Below are 14,844 nucleotides of genomic sequence, written 5' to 3' on the forward strand. Positions count from 1 at the left end.
GTAATTTACTAAGTTACCTGAAGAACAAAAAAAATAATAATAATAACGGGACTTCATGCGTTACTCAGTGGAAAGGTCAAGTGTATAACGCACACTAGAGGGACCCATTACTGTTTTTTTTTTATTTTTTGTCCCCTAAGAAGCAATAACAGGATTAATCGTCACAAAGTATCAGAACAAAAGTAACAGGTCATCCACAAAGAAACAAACAAAAGTAACAGGTCATCCACAAACAAAAGTAACAGGTCGTCCACAAAGAAACAAAAGTAACAGGTCATCCACAAAGAAACAACAGTAATAGGTCATCCACAAAGAAGAAAATAAAAGGAACAGGTCATCCACAAAGAAACATAAGTAACAGGTCATCCACAAACAAAAAGTAACAGGTCATCCACAAAGAGGAAAAAATAACAGGTCGTCCACAAAGAAACAAAAGTAACAGGTCATCCACAAAGAAACAAAAGTAACAGGTCATCCATAAAGAAGCAGAAATAAAGCTAACAGGTCATCCACAAAAGCAAAAATAATAGTCATCCACGAAGGAGTAGAAACAAAAAACTCACCACAAAGATGCAGAAGCTACTAGATCTGAGGTGGTTTGTAGGGGGAACATGACAACATTAACACCCCGCCACCTCTGTCAGCGCCACAGCCAACTCCCAACAGCACCACCGCCAACTCCAGCACTACCTACAGTATGCTCAGTTGTTGAACTAAAACAATATACATATAATTTTTATGCTCAGATATACTCGAGTTGTTCCTTCCTGTTATGTGGACATTCGCTGCAGTTAATTAAATGGTGCATTGAACATTCCTGAAAGGAGTTGAAAGTTATGTTTACATTTCCTAACAAGCTGGAAAAGACTCATTCAGAACATTTTGTGTGCCTTGCTGTCAAGTTATTAGGAGGCCTTAGCTCTTCGCGAAGACATTGAGGATACTTATATATTTGAGAGAGAGAGAGAGAGAGAGAGAGAGAGAGTTTTCTTATCACTATAATGTATCAGTATTTTTTCATGTTGTCATCTTATATACCCCTTGTATACTCACTGATCTATGTCGTCACAGTTCACAGTTATTTGCCCATGTTCCATCATATTATTAACTGAAATTACCATCCTCATTCTGTGTACACATGTATAGCATTCCTGTATTTCCTGATACCGAATTCCATGTAGACTCCTTTCATTAGCTTATTCATTTATCATTTGACTTTAGCTTAGCTATTTCTTTGTTGATTTAGTATACTCTTATTATTGGTATCATGGCCACCTACTGTTCATACAAGTATATCATCATCTCATTCTCCACTTATATTTTCAATGTTAATGTAGTACCATATTTTAATCATCTTTTAATAATCTCCCCCATCTCATGTCGAGAGACATTTAGTCTACCCGGAGGAAAACTTTAATGTATGTCTTAATCATAAGCAGTCGTATGGTGTAGTTGTAGGAATGCACAGCGCAGATGTTGTGAAGCCTCTTGTGACCAGATCAGAGTATTTGCAGCGTCGGTGAAACGTTAGCGAAACGTGACCAGCTCGTGAACACCTCGTGATGCTGCCTCACCTTGGGGTAGCTTCAGTAGAAGAGATATCTTCCTATGACACACAGCCTGTAGATTCTAGTGGAATAAATCAAGAAGCCATCGTGACGGAGTTTCTCAACCTATACCGGATGCGTTTATTTACTCCTGTTACACAACTTCCAAAACTACTCTTTGCATTCGTACAACTACATCATACAAATAGCTATACATGAAGACACATAAGTACAAAGTAAAAGGTCATCCATAAAGAAGCAGAAACATAATAGTCATCCACAAAGGAGAAGAAACAGAAGTAACAGGTCATCCACAAAGAAACAAAAACAAAGTAACAGGTCATCCACAAAGAAACAAAAACAAAGTAACAGGTCATCCACAAAGAAACAAAAACAAAGTAACAGGTCATCCACAAAGAACAAAAACAAAGTAACAGGTCATCCACAAAGAACAAAAACAAAGTAACAGGTCATCCACAAAGAAACAAAAACGAAAGTAACAGGTCATCCACAAAGAAACAAAAACAAAGTAACAGGTCATCCACAAAGAAACAAAAACAAAGTAACAGGTCATCCACAAAGAACAAAAACAAAAGTAACAGGTCATCCACAAAGAAACAAAAACAAAGTAACAGGTCATCCACAAAGAAACAAAAACAAAGTAACAGGTCATCCACAAAGAAACAAAAACAAAGTAACAGGTCATCCACAAAGAAACAAAAACGAAAGTAACAGGTCATCCACAAAGAAACAAAAACGAAAGTAACAGGTCATCCACAAAGAAACAAAAACAAAAGTAACAGGTCATCCGCAAAGAAACAAAAACAAGTAACAGGTCATCCACAAAGAAACAAAAACAAAAGTAACTGGTCATCCACAAAGAAACTAAAACAAAAGTAACTGGTCATCCACAAAGAAACTAAAACAAAAGTAAGTCATCCACAAAGAGACAAACAAAAGTAATAGCTTGTCCAAAACGAAGCAGAACGAGTCATTCATAAATAACAAAAGTAATAGTTCGTCCATAAGAACTAAGAAACAAAAAAATAATAGTTCCTCCACAAAGAAGAAAAGTAATAAATCATCCATAGTGAAGCAAGAACAAAATAATGGGTCGTCCACAAAGAAGAACATAATAATTGGCCTAGATGGGAGAACAGAAGTAAATGTTCATCCATAAGAATCACCAACAAAAATAATAGTTCATGCACAAAAAAGTCAGAACGAAAATATCTGGTAACCTGGCCAGACCTTCGCGTTCTACTGAGTGGAAAATTAAGTGGATAGCACAGGTGGACCAGGTGCTGATTCCGTATGCCGTCCACCTTAATTTGGCGGGGATTTTCGTACTTACTGCAGCCTTATTTCTGGTAGTTGAGAGACTAGATAAGGCAATGATATGGTTATGCATTTTTTAATAGCGCTGCTTCGTGACTAGTGTTTCAACTTGGTGGAAGTGTAGTAAAAAAACACTCCCGCTAATACCATTACACCAGTCCTGTATAAGGACAGCCCTCGCATGTATGCAGTATAAACAGTGGATGTTAGCGCCGAAGTGGTGACATGTGAAGATGTATGGTATGTAAGAGGACTGCTAGGCTTCAGGAAACGGGCTCTTAAGTCCATACCCAGAGTCGGACACATAATAAATAGAAAACAATATAGTAAGTAGGGCTCAGGAATTACGAGGAGCCTGATATTCGCATCCCATGATTGCACAGTCGCAGTGGATTAAGGCAGAGCAGGTGGCTATAAATTAAACCACCTGCATTTACTAACCACATTACAAATCGCACCTGAATGAGAGCAGATAAAGAACATGCAGTCGTCAAACTACCCTGGGTTAAACGACAGCCTCCAGCTTCACAACATTTAATAGGCGCACGAGGGGAAGTGGCGGACAGATCAGTCCAGTCTCGCTGCCTGTATCCAGACACTGATTGCAATATGATCAGTATAACTTAGATACCACTAGCAACCAGAATTCTATCGTCTCATAGGGACATGTCAACATCCATAGCCCTACCCCTTTCTTTATTTCATGATAATATCCACATAATTCAACAACGGCGTTTAGTTCATCATGCACACTGATTGCCACCTTTTCACCCTCATACAAGCTCATAACAGCATTCAGCAATTCCTCATCTAGCTACTAACTATTTTGTCAACGCCTCCCGGATTCCTAGTCTGTCTGCTCTGGCATATCTCTTCGCCAGAACCATGAAGGCTTTATACGACTTTCCCCTTATGTAAATATTTTGTCTTTACATCGTCGAGAGGAAATCTGGTCTACACACACTTCCCCCTTTCTAAAACCCCTTTGTTCCTCTCTTACCATTGCCTCAGTTCCCCCACTCAGCCAACAACTGTCCTGCAATAAATCTTTCTCAGCACGGTACACTAAGAAGACAAATAGGATGCCTCTACGACTGCCACAGACTCTTTCCTTTCTATTAACAGATACTTTTCGTCGGTAGTGGAGCCTAACTACCACCTCCGTCGTACTGTAGTCCATTCACCTTAACTTGGCAGAGATTTTGGCCCTTTTCCAGGTTGTGTCCCGTAGCTCACTGGCAGAATAAGGCAATACTTCCGCCGTGCAATCTTTTCAATGGAATTTTTCGTGACTAACTTCAGGTACCGTATTTTAGTGTTTATCTGTCTCAGTACTCGGTGTTTAGGATGGAGAGATGATAATTTTACGCGTAATTGAAGTGAACAGAGTACAGAATATATCAGTAAATGGTGTGTTAATAATTATCTTGCTTGTCCTTGTCGATAGTTAAAAGATGACATACAAGGGAATAACAGGGCTTAATAATCAGTTTTAATCGTTAAGGAAGAAGCGCTGGAAGGTCTATGTGCATCTTAAATCCGATGACGTATTTTCGTTTATATATATTTCCTTCTGTTTGCAGACGATTCATTACAGCTTAGGATGTATCTCTGAATAGTGAAGGAGTTAATGAGGGTTACAGGTGACCCATCTAGTGCAAAATATCTTCCCCCAGTACCGAATAAAATCATATAGAGTAGGAAAGCAAATTAAAACATATTTAATTTGATTCAGAGGGATTTGTGGACTTTTTTTTTTTTTTTATACTATAGACTAAATTAAAATATGGGGTAAATAATTTGCGGAGGTATTCTAAGAGGCTTTGAAGATTTAGTAACGCCTTTTCCATAGCGATTTAGTCAGCACCTCTACACTTGAGATTCCCTTGTGTGTCGCCTATACAAACTCTGTCGATTAAAAAAAGATGCAAGAATTTTTTTAACGTGTAATATGCGAAATTAATCGCTATGGAAGAGGTGTTACGAAGCCTTCTGTGCCCTCAGTACCATGCCAGGTGGTCATTATTGCACCATTCATTAGTACATTCACAAAGATCGATTCTCTTGGTGATTAGTCTGCCTCTGTATTCGGTCTCTTGTTCAAATATACTCATTAATCAGAAGAATGGCTGTAGTGGTGATGATTGTGATGATGATGATGATGGCTTTGATGGTGGTGGTAGTGTAGTGTAGTTCAATCTCATTCTAGTAGTTCAGTTACTCTTCTAGGAGCTGCCTAGCATGGGCCAACCGGCCTACTGCAGTTATCCTCTCTTATGTTCTTCTTATGTTCTTATGATAGTGGTAGTGGTGTTCATGATTATTGTAGTGATAATTGTGTATATATATCCTTCTAATTCCCTCCCCTCAACATGGCCATGTCTCCCCTACTGCCCCTGTATCATACTTATCCCTTGTACAAACCTCCCCGACCTTGCCTTAACACTATAATCAAACACCATTTAACTCCTGGTGTCAGGAGACACCATCTCAGCTACCCGGGGGAGTAGTGTACCCCCTCCACAATATGTCTACCCCCGATGTATATATGTCCCCCCCTTCCCCAATGCATACATGCCCCCACTAAACTTGCTGACCTAGCACGCTTTCCCAGGGCCTCAAGCCTGGGAAGACGCCACTGCGTCAGTTCAGAGCAGACATTCAAGAAGGACAGACTATTTTGTTGTGAGCTCGTAATAAACTCCTTATCTAGCTGTTTGTACACGGAGTTTCTGTCACCAAAGTATTGCAAGTTACAATTGTAGTGGTGATGATTGTGATGATGATGGCTGTGGTGGTGGTGGTGATGAGTAGGTGTAGCATTGATGGTGGTCGTGGTGGCGTAGTGGTGACGATTGTGATGATAGTAGTGGTTGTGGTGGTAATGGTGTTTATGGCTATTGTAGTGATAATTGTAGTGGTGATGGCGATGAAAGTTGGAGGGGGTAATACTGATGCTTGTTATGGTGGTAGTGGAAGTTAGTGACGGTTGCGGTGATGATGATGATGATGATGGATGGTGGCGGTGGTAGTAGTGAGTGGTGACGTTTATGGTGGGGGTAGTAGCAGGGAAGACAATGGTGGTGGTGATGTAAGCGATAGTGATGGTCATGGTGGTGGTAGTAGCAGTGCAGACAATGGTAGCGGTGATGGTCATGGTGGTAGTAGCAGTGAAGACAATGGTGGTGGTGTAGGTGATGGTCATGATGATGATGGTGGTAATGATGAAAATGGTGGTGGTTGTAATGATGGTCATGATGATGGTGGTAGCAGCAGTGAAGGTAGTGGTGGTAGTGGTAAATGATGGTAGCAGCAGTGAATTAAGTAGTGGTAAATGATGGTGGTAGCAGCAGTGAAGGTAATGGTGGTAGTGGTAATTGATAGTGGTAGTAGCAGTGAAGGCAATAGGGGTAGTGGTAAATGATTATGGTAGCAGCAGTGAAGACAGTGGTGGTAGTGATAAATGATGGTGGTAGCAGCAGTGGTGGTAGTGGTGAATGATGGTGGTAGTAGCAGTGAAGGCAGTGGTGGTAGTGGTAAATGATGGTGGTAGCGGCAGTGAAGGCAGTGGTGGTAGTGATAAATGATGGTGGTAGCAGCAGTGAAGGCAGTGGTGGTAGTGATAAATGATGGTGGTAGCAGCAGTGAAGGCAGTGGTGGTAGTGATAAATGATGGTGGTAGCAGCAGTGGTGGTAGTGGTGAATGATGGTGGTAGCAGCAGTGAAGGCAGTGGTGGTAGTGGTGAATGATGGTGGTAGCAGCAGTGGTGGTAGTGGTAAATGATGGTGGTAGCAGCAGTGGTGGTAGTGGTAAATGATGGTGGTAGCAACAGTGGTGGTAGTGGTAAATGATGGTGGTAGCAGCAGTGAAGGCAGTGGTGGTAGTGGTAAATGATGGTGGTAGCAGCAGTGAAGGCAGTGGTGGTAGTGGTGAATGATGGTGGTAGCAGCAGTGAAGGCAATGGTGGTAGTGGTAAATGATGGTGGTAGTGGCAGTGAAGGCAATGGTGGTAGTGATAAATGATGGTGGTAGCGGCAGTGAAGGCAGTGGTGGTAGTGGTAGCAATAACTTACGTAGTCATGATGGTAGGGACTGTGGTGAATGGACCTAAATTGACCTTGTTGGACCTGAATCAATACTAATGGACCAGATGCGGTGTAGATGGACCAGAATGGCACCATGGAGGGCTTGAGTGAGGTGGTGGTAGTGGTTATGGAGAAAATGGTAGTGAATGGTAGTTGTGATGGAGGAGGTATTTGTGATGGTGATGGAAATAGTGATAGTTGTGATGATGGCGGTTGTGGTGATGGAGTTAGTGACGGTCGTGGTGATGAAAGTGATGATGATGCAAGTGGTAGTGGTGAGAGAAGTTGTAGTGGTGGTGATGGCAGTATAAGTAGTAATGGTGAAGGTGTTAGTGGTGGTGGTAGTAATATTGGTGGTGGTGGTAGTGGTGGTATTTATAATGGTGGTAGTGGTGGTATTGGGGATGGTGGGCTTTCATATCTCTGACAAGCCTGACATATGTTGCCAGATTTGCCAGGAGTTCCAGCTCTCCCGGGTAAAACCTAGTACAGCCAGAATTCCACTTAAATAAACGGCATTCAGGGAGTTATGGATTATATTACACTTAGTCGTCTGCTCACCAGATATTTTTAGTAATAATAGCGACAATATTCAGTTACTGTTTACTTCATAACAATAGATACGTTATACATTTTTATAATAGATGTTTGTATAGTATATTCTCGATGTTTACAAGTGCTGTTGACAATTTCGTTTACAGGTTTGTTCATGTAGTTTATGTATTTACAAGCTATACATAATTGTGACTTACCGGCACTTTTACTCACCACCAACAATTTTCTTTGACAAATGTTGAACTTTCACATACTAAAGTGTGTGACCGTTCTCTGAATGGTAATCTTTTATCATTCAAAACTTATCTTGAATCTCATTATGAGAACCCTGTTAAATATTGGCAGCTCACTTTCCACCAGTAATGTAAAAATATGTACAGTAAGGAAAAAGTAAAACTGTATAGTAGGGTATGATTTTTTTTAAAACTATTTCGATTAAATTATATGCAAATCTTTGTCAATGAAAAACCAGAGTAATTTTTTAGCCCATGTCATTATGGGTTTGAAATCAGTATTTCCTTTTTTAAAAAGTCATTAATTTCAGATGTTTTTTTTTTACATTTAACAGTTGATATAAGCATTTTTCTCACTAACCAGATATTAATCCCTCCAAACCCTAATTGCGTTTTTTTTTTTTTTTTATCAGTAAGATGACGATAAAATAATAGTGCACTAGACAGTAGTTCATATAATAAACCTAATCCTGTGATGACATCTGTATGTAGTGATTTGTCAGATCATATCAGATACCGAGTCAGTCTGAGAACAGTCGATTTCAAACATTGAATTCACTGTGCAATAGCCTTTCTTTTTTTTAATAACAGAACAGAGGAAGGAAAAAACAAATGAATAAAAAAAAATCCATACACCAGATTACTGGCGTCCTCCATTCATAAAAAGTCTGTAACAGTTGGACTTGAACAGCTGTAGGTTGAAGTTTGGGGGGAAACAACTCCGGGGAAGCGAGTTCCAGAGAGATGCAGTTCGGAGAATAAAAGAATTCTGATAGGTAGAGGTTCTGCAATATGGCTGTGTGACTCCGAAATCAACAGACAAAAAGACGAATTGGAATGAAAAAAAAATCGTACACGGTGTAAACAGAATACAGTATGCACAAAGAAGTACACCTGCAACATCATCAAGGCATAGAGAAGACATATATATCATTGTTTACAGTCATGCTGAGTTTTGTAGTTCCTTGCAAACTTTGGCAACTAATATCAAAGGGTCCAGTTGGCATGGCTGGACCTAAATTGACCTGATTGGACCTGGAGCGATGTGAATGGACCTGATTGGATGGTAATAACGCTAAGTAGACCTGTGATGGTGGTGGCGATGGTAACGATTGTGTTCAGAGTGGTGATGATGGCACTGATGACTGACGGTGATGTTCGCGTTGATAGGGGTGACGTGGTGATAATCGTGTTTATGGTATAGGTATTGTTTTATTCCTGCCGTCACATACCCGTCTTCTGTATCACGTCCCAATTTCACAACATCACCTTGAGATAGACGGGACCTTGTGTTATAAGTATCATTTGACTTCACTACAGATTAGTTTGTGGTGATGTCAGTAAGTAATTAACACCAGTAGTACCTCAGCCTTATCAAAACTCTGTATAACATTGCCACTGATATGAAGAGACTGAATGAAGAAAACTTTACACTTACCACAGCGGTATTGAAAATAACCATCATTGCTATTACAAGTGCATGAAGTAATACGCAAGCAAGCAAACACACAGTAGGACAGTGGTATGTGCATTCGCGTTCAGCAGTTTTTTTTTAGACGTTTGGGGGTTCAGACTAAGCAAGGAGGATTACAACCCTTCAGTCTGCCAAAGTTATTGTTGGTTAGTTTAGCATACTCTCATAACGTGTGTATATATGCAGTTTCGAGGTGTTTTTAAAACAGCCACTGACCGCAATTTGTGGTACTTTTTTCCCCACAAGCCTTGCTTTTCCTAATTGGACTAACGAAACCCAGCGGTGGCGGGTTGGTCTTCCTTGGTTCCGAGGTGCTAAGAATAATCCTGCCACCTGGACCTTTCTGAACTCGTGATCAGTGTCCTGCCATGTTGACTTTCCTTGAACTTGTAATGTCTTGACTTTCCTGGAACTTACGAGGTACTACTTATCCAGCCATCGTAACCTTCCTTGAACTTGCGAGGTGGTAATTTAAAGCTGGTCTGGTCTCGTCTCGTCCCTGGTGTTGCTTACTAATGGCTTGGCGGGTGGCTTTGCACAGGGGATGAGTCTGGTGTGTTGTGAGCGGGGATCTGGTGTAATAGCTGGTGTTTCCGATAGACATTATAAAGACAGTGACTGGTTTGGTGGAGACCGTGACTGGTGAAGATGACGGTGGTGATAATGAAGGCAAAGGGTGGTGATGAAAGCCGTGGGTGATATTGATGGTATGACTAGTGATGAAGGATTGAATGGTGATGTCAGTGACTGTTGTGGTGATGAGAGTGATGATAATGATGATGGTACGACTGGTGATGGGTTGAATGGTGATGTTAGTGACTGGTATGATAATGAAGGCAGTGAGTAATGTGATGGTGGTATAAGCGGTGAAGACAGTGGCTGGCAATAATGCAGGGTTTTTGAAGACTACTAGGTGATGATGAAGAAAAATTAGTTTTTGAAGTAAATAGTTATTGATAATTACCAAATAATTATGATGAAAATGAAAAGTTAGCAGTTAAGATAGTGGATGATGAAGACATGTGATGGAAGTGGTGAAGATGTTCAGTGGAGGAAAACAGCTGGTGGGGGGAAAAAAATTGAAGACTAATAGTTACGGCAGTGACTGAACTATGGCGATGGTGAGAAATGGCAGATGATGGTGAAGGAAATAGTTGGTGACTGAAAACAATAGTGATAGTGAAGGAAAGAGCTGGCAACAGTAAAGAAAATACTCGTGAAGACAGTGGATGAAGGAACTAGCGGGCTGTCTGCATCGATTTCAGATCATGGCATGTCCAAGGTTTCAGACGGTGACGCTTTTCTCTTTCTGTCACGTTGATTTCCGTTACATGTTCAAAATACTAACGGATCCATTCCTTTGTCTTCAGATCAATATCATTTTCATATTTTCATCTTATTCAGAATTTCATTTGATTTTTTCTTACTTGTACTAGTATTTTCAGATCGTTACCCATTTTCTTTGCTAGTCGAGATACGCTAATGAATATGTACTAATCAACGAGTATCACTCAGGACCGTTGTGATCGTTTTGGCGGGATGGTAATCATTATATATATATTTAGCTTTACCCCGTGTCCCCTTTTGTCGATAAGGGCTAAGGCTTTGCCCCTGGGTAGGGGACTTTGGAGCGTGTATCATTTTATGATCCGATGCCCTTCCTGATGTCTACCAATGACCCTTGGGTGGATTCAATCCTCCGACCCTTCGGTCAGAGCGGAGCGCTCTAACCCACTGAGCCACGGCTGATATATATATATATATATATATATATATATATATATATATATATAATACGTGTATAGATCAGTAGTCTCCTCTTTGGACTTATTAAAACTGTTGTGGGTTTGTTTTTATATTTGTACTCAATTCAGGTATCAGTTTCTATCTCATTTTATACTACAATAGGTTTTTCGTTGTGTGTGTTTTTTTTTTTTTTTTTTTTTTTTTTAATGAAAACTACAAGTGGATTTTTTTATGGCAATCCGGTTCTCATCTTATGCAGGACTATTAAGTTACTATCGTTTTTAATTAAGTACCCAAATCTGGTTCACCCTGTGGTTTTCGGGTATTCAAAAGTGCAACTTTTAAAAATTACGTGTCCATATCTAGTTTCATTTTCTGGTTTCTGTTCCGCGTTTTTTTTTTTTTTTTTTTTTTTTTTTTAAATGGGCCCGGTGTATTAATTGGTTTAATGTTGCGGTTTTCGTTTATCCTCTTGCGTTTCCTATTATTTACTGTGATGAAATAAACGCATTTTTACTTTTGATATTAAATTTGATCTGACATTTTTATCGTTTATCTTGCACATAGTAAATTTCATACTGATGTAGACTAAAGGACGTCGGTTCGATCCCCAGTTTACGTATTTTGATGACTTCGAGTTTCATTCAGTAAATCCGACTGATTATCTACAACACCCGTCGATATAATTATCATAAAACCATCCCGCCAAAACGATCACACCAGTCCTGAGTGATACTCGTTGATTAGTACATATTCATTACAAACGGTTAGATATTGATGCTGAAATGGTGACATGTGATGGGCCTTAGGGGACGGGCTTTTAAAACTATACCTAGAATCGGAGGGAAAAGGAGGGGGAGGGAAATGCCCATACTAGGCAGATGATGTCTTAAAGTAAGGCCACAGCCAGAGAAAAGTAACTGCTGTGATTAGCGAGCCATCATCATCATCGTCATTATCATCACTTTCCTCGCCGTCACCCTTTTCTCCAGGAACATGAAAAATGAACACCAAGTAAAGCAACCATCACTACAGTGTCCAGTGAAATGGAGAACCTTCACCTTCACTCACTTATTCATCATTCATTGTCAGTTACACTCTTCTGTTAATCCGTTTGTAATGATTATCGACCTTTTTTTTTAACACCTTTTCCTCCAGTTCATCCCACAACAATTAATTTCAAAATGCTTCTAACAGTATATCAGTAAGTATGATTAACTAAACAGCTTTTCATTTTTTGAGACTAATGGAGTAGTTTTGTCTGCAGCATTTATGGAATTCTCATAGTATGCATTGTCAGAGTTTATGGTCATAACATTTCACCCAGAATCGACGTTTTCCCGGCTGACTTCGAAGTTTCACACATCAGGCAAATTCGTTCAGTTTGGTATTGACCTGTCCCTGATATATATCCACCTTCTCATACCAATTGACCAGAGCTTCAGAATTACAGTGCAGTATTTGATATGACATTTGTTGCAGGAGCACACTTTATTATGTGAAATGTTTGTACGTAATTTTGATTCTGATATCATCCTCATGATGTAAAAGTTTCAGCTGTTCTAGAGTTCTTGTTTCATCTTTAGGGTGACTGTACTGGTGTGTGTGGACTAACGGTGATGTAGAATAAAACAAAGTATGTGAGTACTGTCCATTTTGAAAGTCCAGTAGAATGGACACTGAAATGCCTCCTTAGCTTCGAGCCTGATGAATTGCATCACATCTCTCATTATTACCAGCCTGCAAGGAGGAATGTTGCTCTCACTTTTATTTCCCAGAACACCTCTTCCTGAGAGTATAATAACACTGGATAACATTGAAATCCTGATTTATGGTCGAAACAATGAGCATTGTTCAGTCCTTTGTGTGTCTTATTTCAACAATCGATTTTGTTTTTAAGAGCATAAAGACAGGATAACTGCATTTGAACACTTGGTCAGCTCCTACAAGAATGATTAACTACTAAAATAAGACAAGGATATCATTAAATCTACAGCAGACACAGGAATGTATTTTTCTAAATTTTTGAAAAACCTGTCAACATTGGAACCTAAAGAGCCGGTTTCTGTTGTCGCCAATAATATATATATATATATATATATATATATATATATATATATATATATATATATATATATATATATATAAAATAGAAATTTGGTTTCTTTCATTATATCCACAGCTGACAGTAGAGAAGATAATTCTCACCATTTATCCGAAAATATTTCGATTTAATGTACAGCTTTGAAACTTCCCAGTAGGTTTGAAACTAAATGAAAATGATTCATTGCTTATATACAGCACTTGTGTCTGTGTAAGCTCGAAATTAAACGAACCTGCTTCATGCTTCACATATTCATTACAAGGGCCACTTCTTTCCTCCGTTGTCTTGTTACAAAAACACCACATCCAAGGTAGTACGCATTTAGTCTTATCTCTGCTCCCGACGCGTGTGATAACCGCTATCTGCATGACTTCCGTTGGTAAGCTGAGAAAACGAGTCAAGTCGACGGTTTGGATCTGCTTTGGGTCGAAACCTTGATTTAGAAACTTTTGTTGTGAATTTTATACATTTTTACTTTTTAGGAACCGATACTTGTTTTAAATTTGAACTGTAGGATTTTTTTTTTTATGAATTTTGAGTTTTTTGGAATTGATGTTTGTGATAAATTTTGAGTTTTTATGAATTGATTTTCGTGATAATTTTTGAGGTTTTAGGAATTGATGTTCGTGGTAAATTTTGAGTTTTTATGAATTGATGTTTGTGATAAATTTTGAGTTTTTATGAATTGATTTTCGTGATAATTTTTGAGTTTTTAGGAATTAATGTGTGTGATGGATGTTGAGTTTCAGTTGATTGTGATAAATTTTGAATTTTTAGGAATTAATGATTGTGATAAATTTTGAGCTTTTAGGGATTGATGTTTGTGATAAATTTTAACATTTTAGGAATTGATGTTTACACGGGGAAAGAAGAGGAGGCATAATTGATTTTGGGGAAGGAGAGAAATTTCGAGGAATACTGGAGGGTGGAAGGAGGATAGAGGAAGACGTGGAGGATTAAAAGGGATCTGGAGGAGGAAAGAGAGGGGAATGAAGAGAGAGAGAGGGGAATGAAGAGAGAGAGAGAGAATGTGAAGGAGGAAAAGGAGGAGACGTAGAGAAGGATGAAGGAAGATGCCATCCCACATCACTGATCTCTTCCTTCCCCGTAGTGTATCTCCCTCTTCCTGTCTTCCTCCCTCCCTTCCCCCTGTTGTTCTCAGTACTCCTTCATAATCCTCACCTCACCTAGTCCCCCCTCGAGACCTCCACTCCCCCTCTCTTAATCCCTCCTCCCTCTCCTTTAATCCTTTTCTCCTCGACATGTTTCACCCTGACCTCTCTTCTTAAGCTCCCTCTCCCCCTCCTGTTTCTCCTCTTCCGTCAAAATCTCCACATCCCACTCCCCATATCTCTTTATATACTCTTTATCTCCCTCTCTTTCCCTCTTCTTTCATCTTCCTCTTGTAAGCTCTCCTCATCCTCCTCATGTCCGTCTCCTACTTTTTCTTCTTCCGCTGCCTTGCCTATGTTTAAGTGAGGTCGGTGTCTCTAAGTAGTCGTCTTCATACTCTGTGTCCAAATGCATCCCCTGCTATATTCTTCTCCCTCATATCTTTCTGTATGCAGTCCATCCACCGTCTCCTCGGCCGACCCCTTCTCCATGTACCCTCCACCTCCATGCCTATCACTCTACTACCCACATTGTCCTCATTCCTTCTCATTACGTGTCCATACCATTGTAGTCGCCTCTCCTGCACCTTCTTTGAGATTTCCACAACCTGAATCGTTCCCCTAATTCTCTCATTCCTGATCTTATCCA

Source organism: Coenobita brevimanus, chromosome 65, assembly GCF_032717465.1.
Source record: "Coenobita brevimanus isolate Jiangsu-jjx chromosome 65, ASM3271746v2, whole genome shotgun sequence".
NCBI classification, from domain to species: Eukaryota; Metazoa; Arthropoda; class Malacostraca; order Decapoda; family Coenobitidae; genus Coenobita; species Coenobita brevimanus.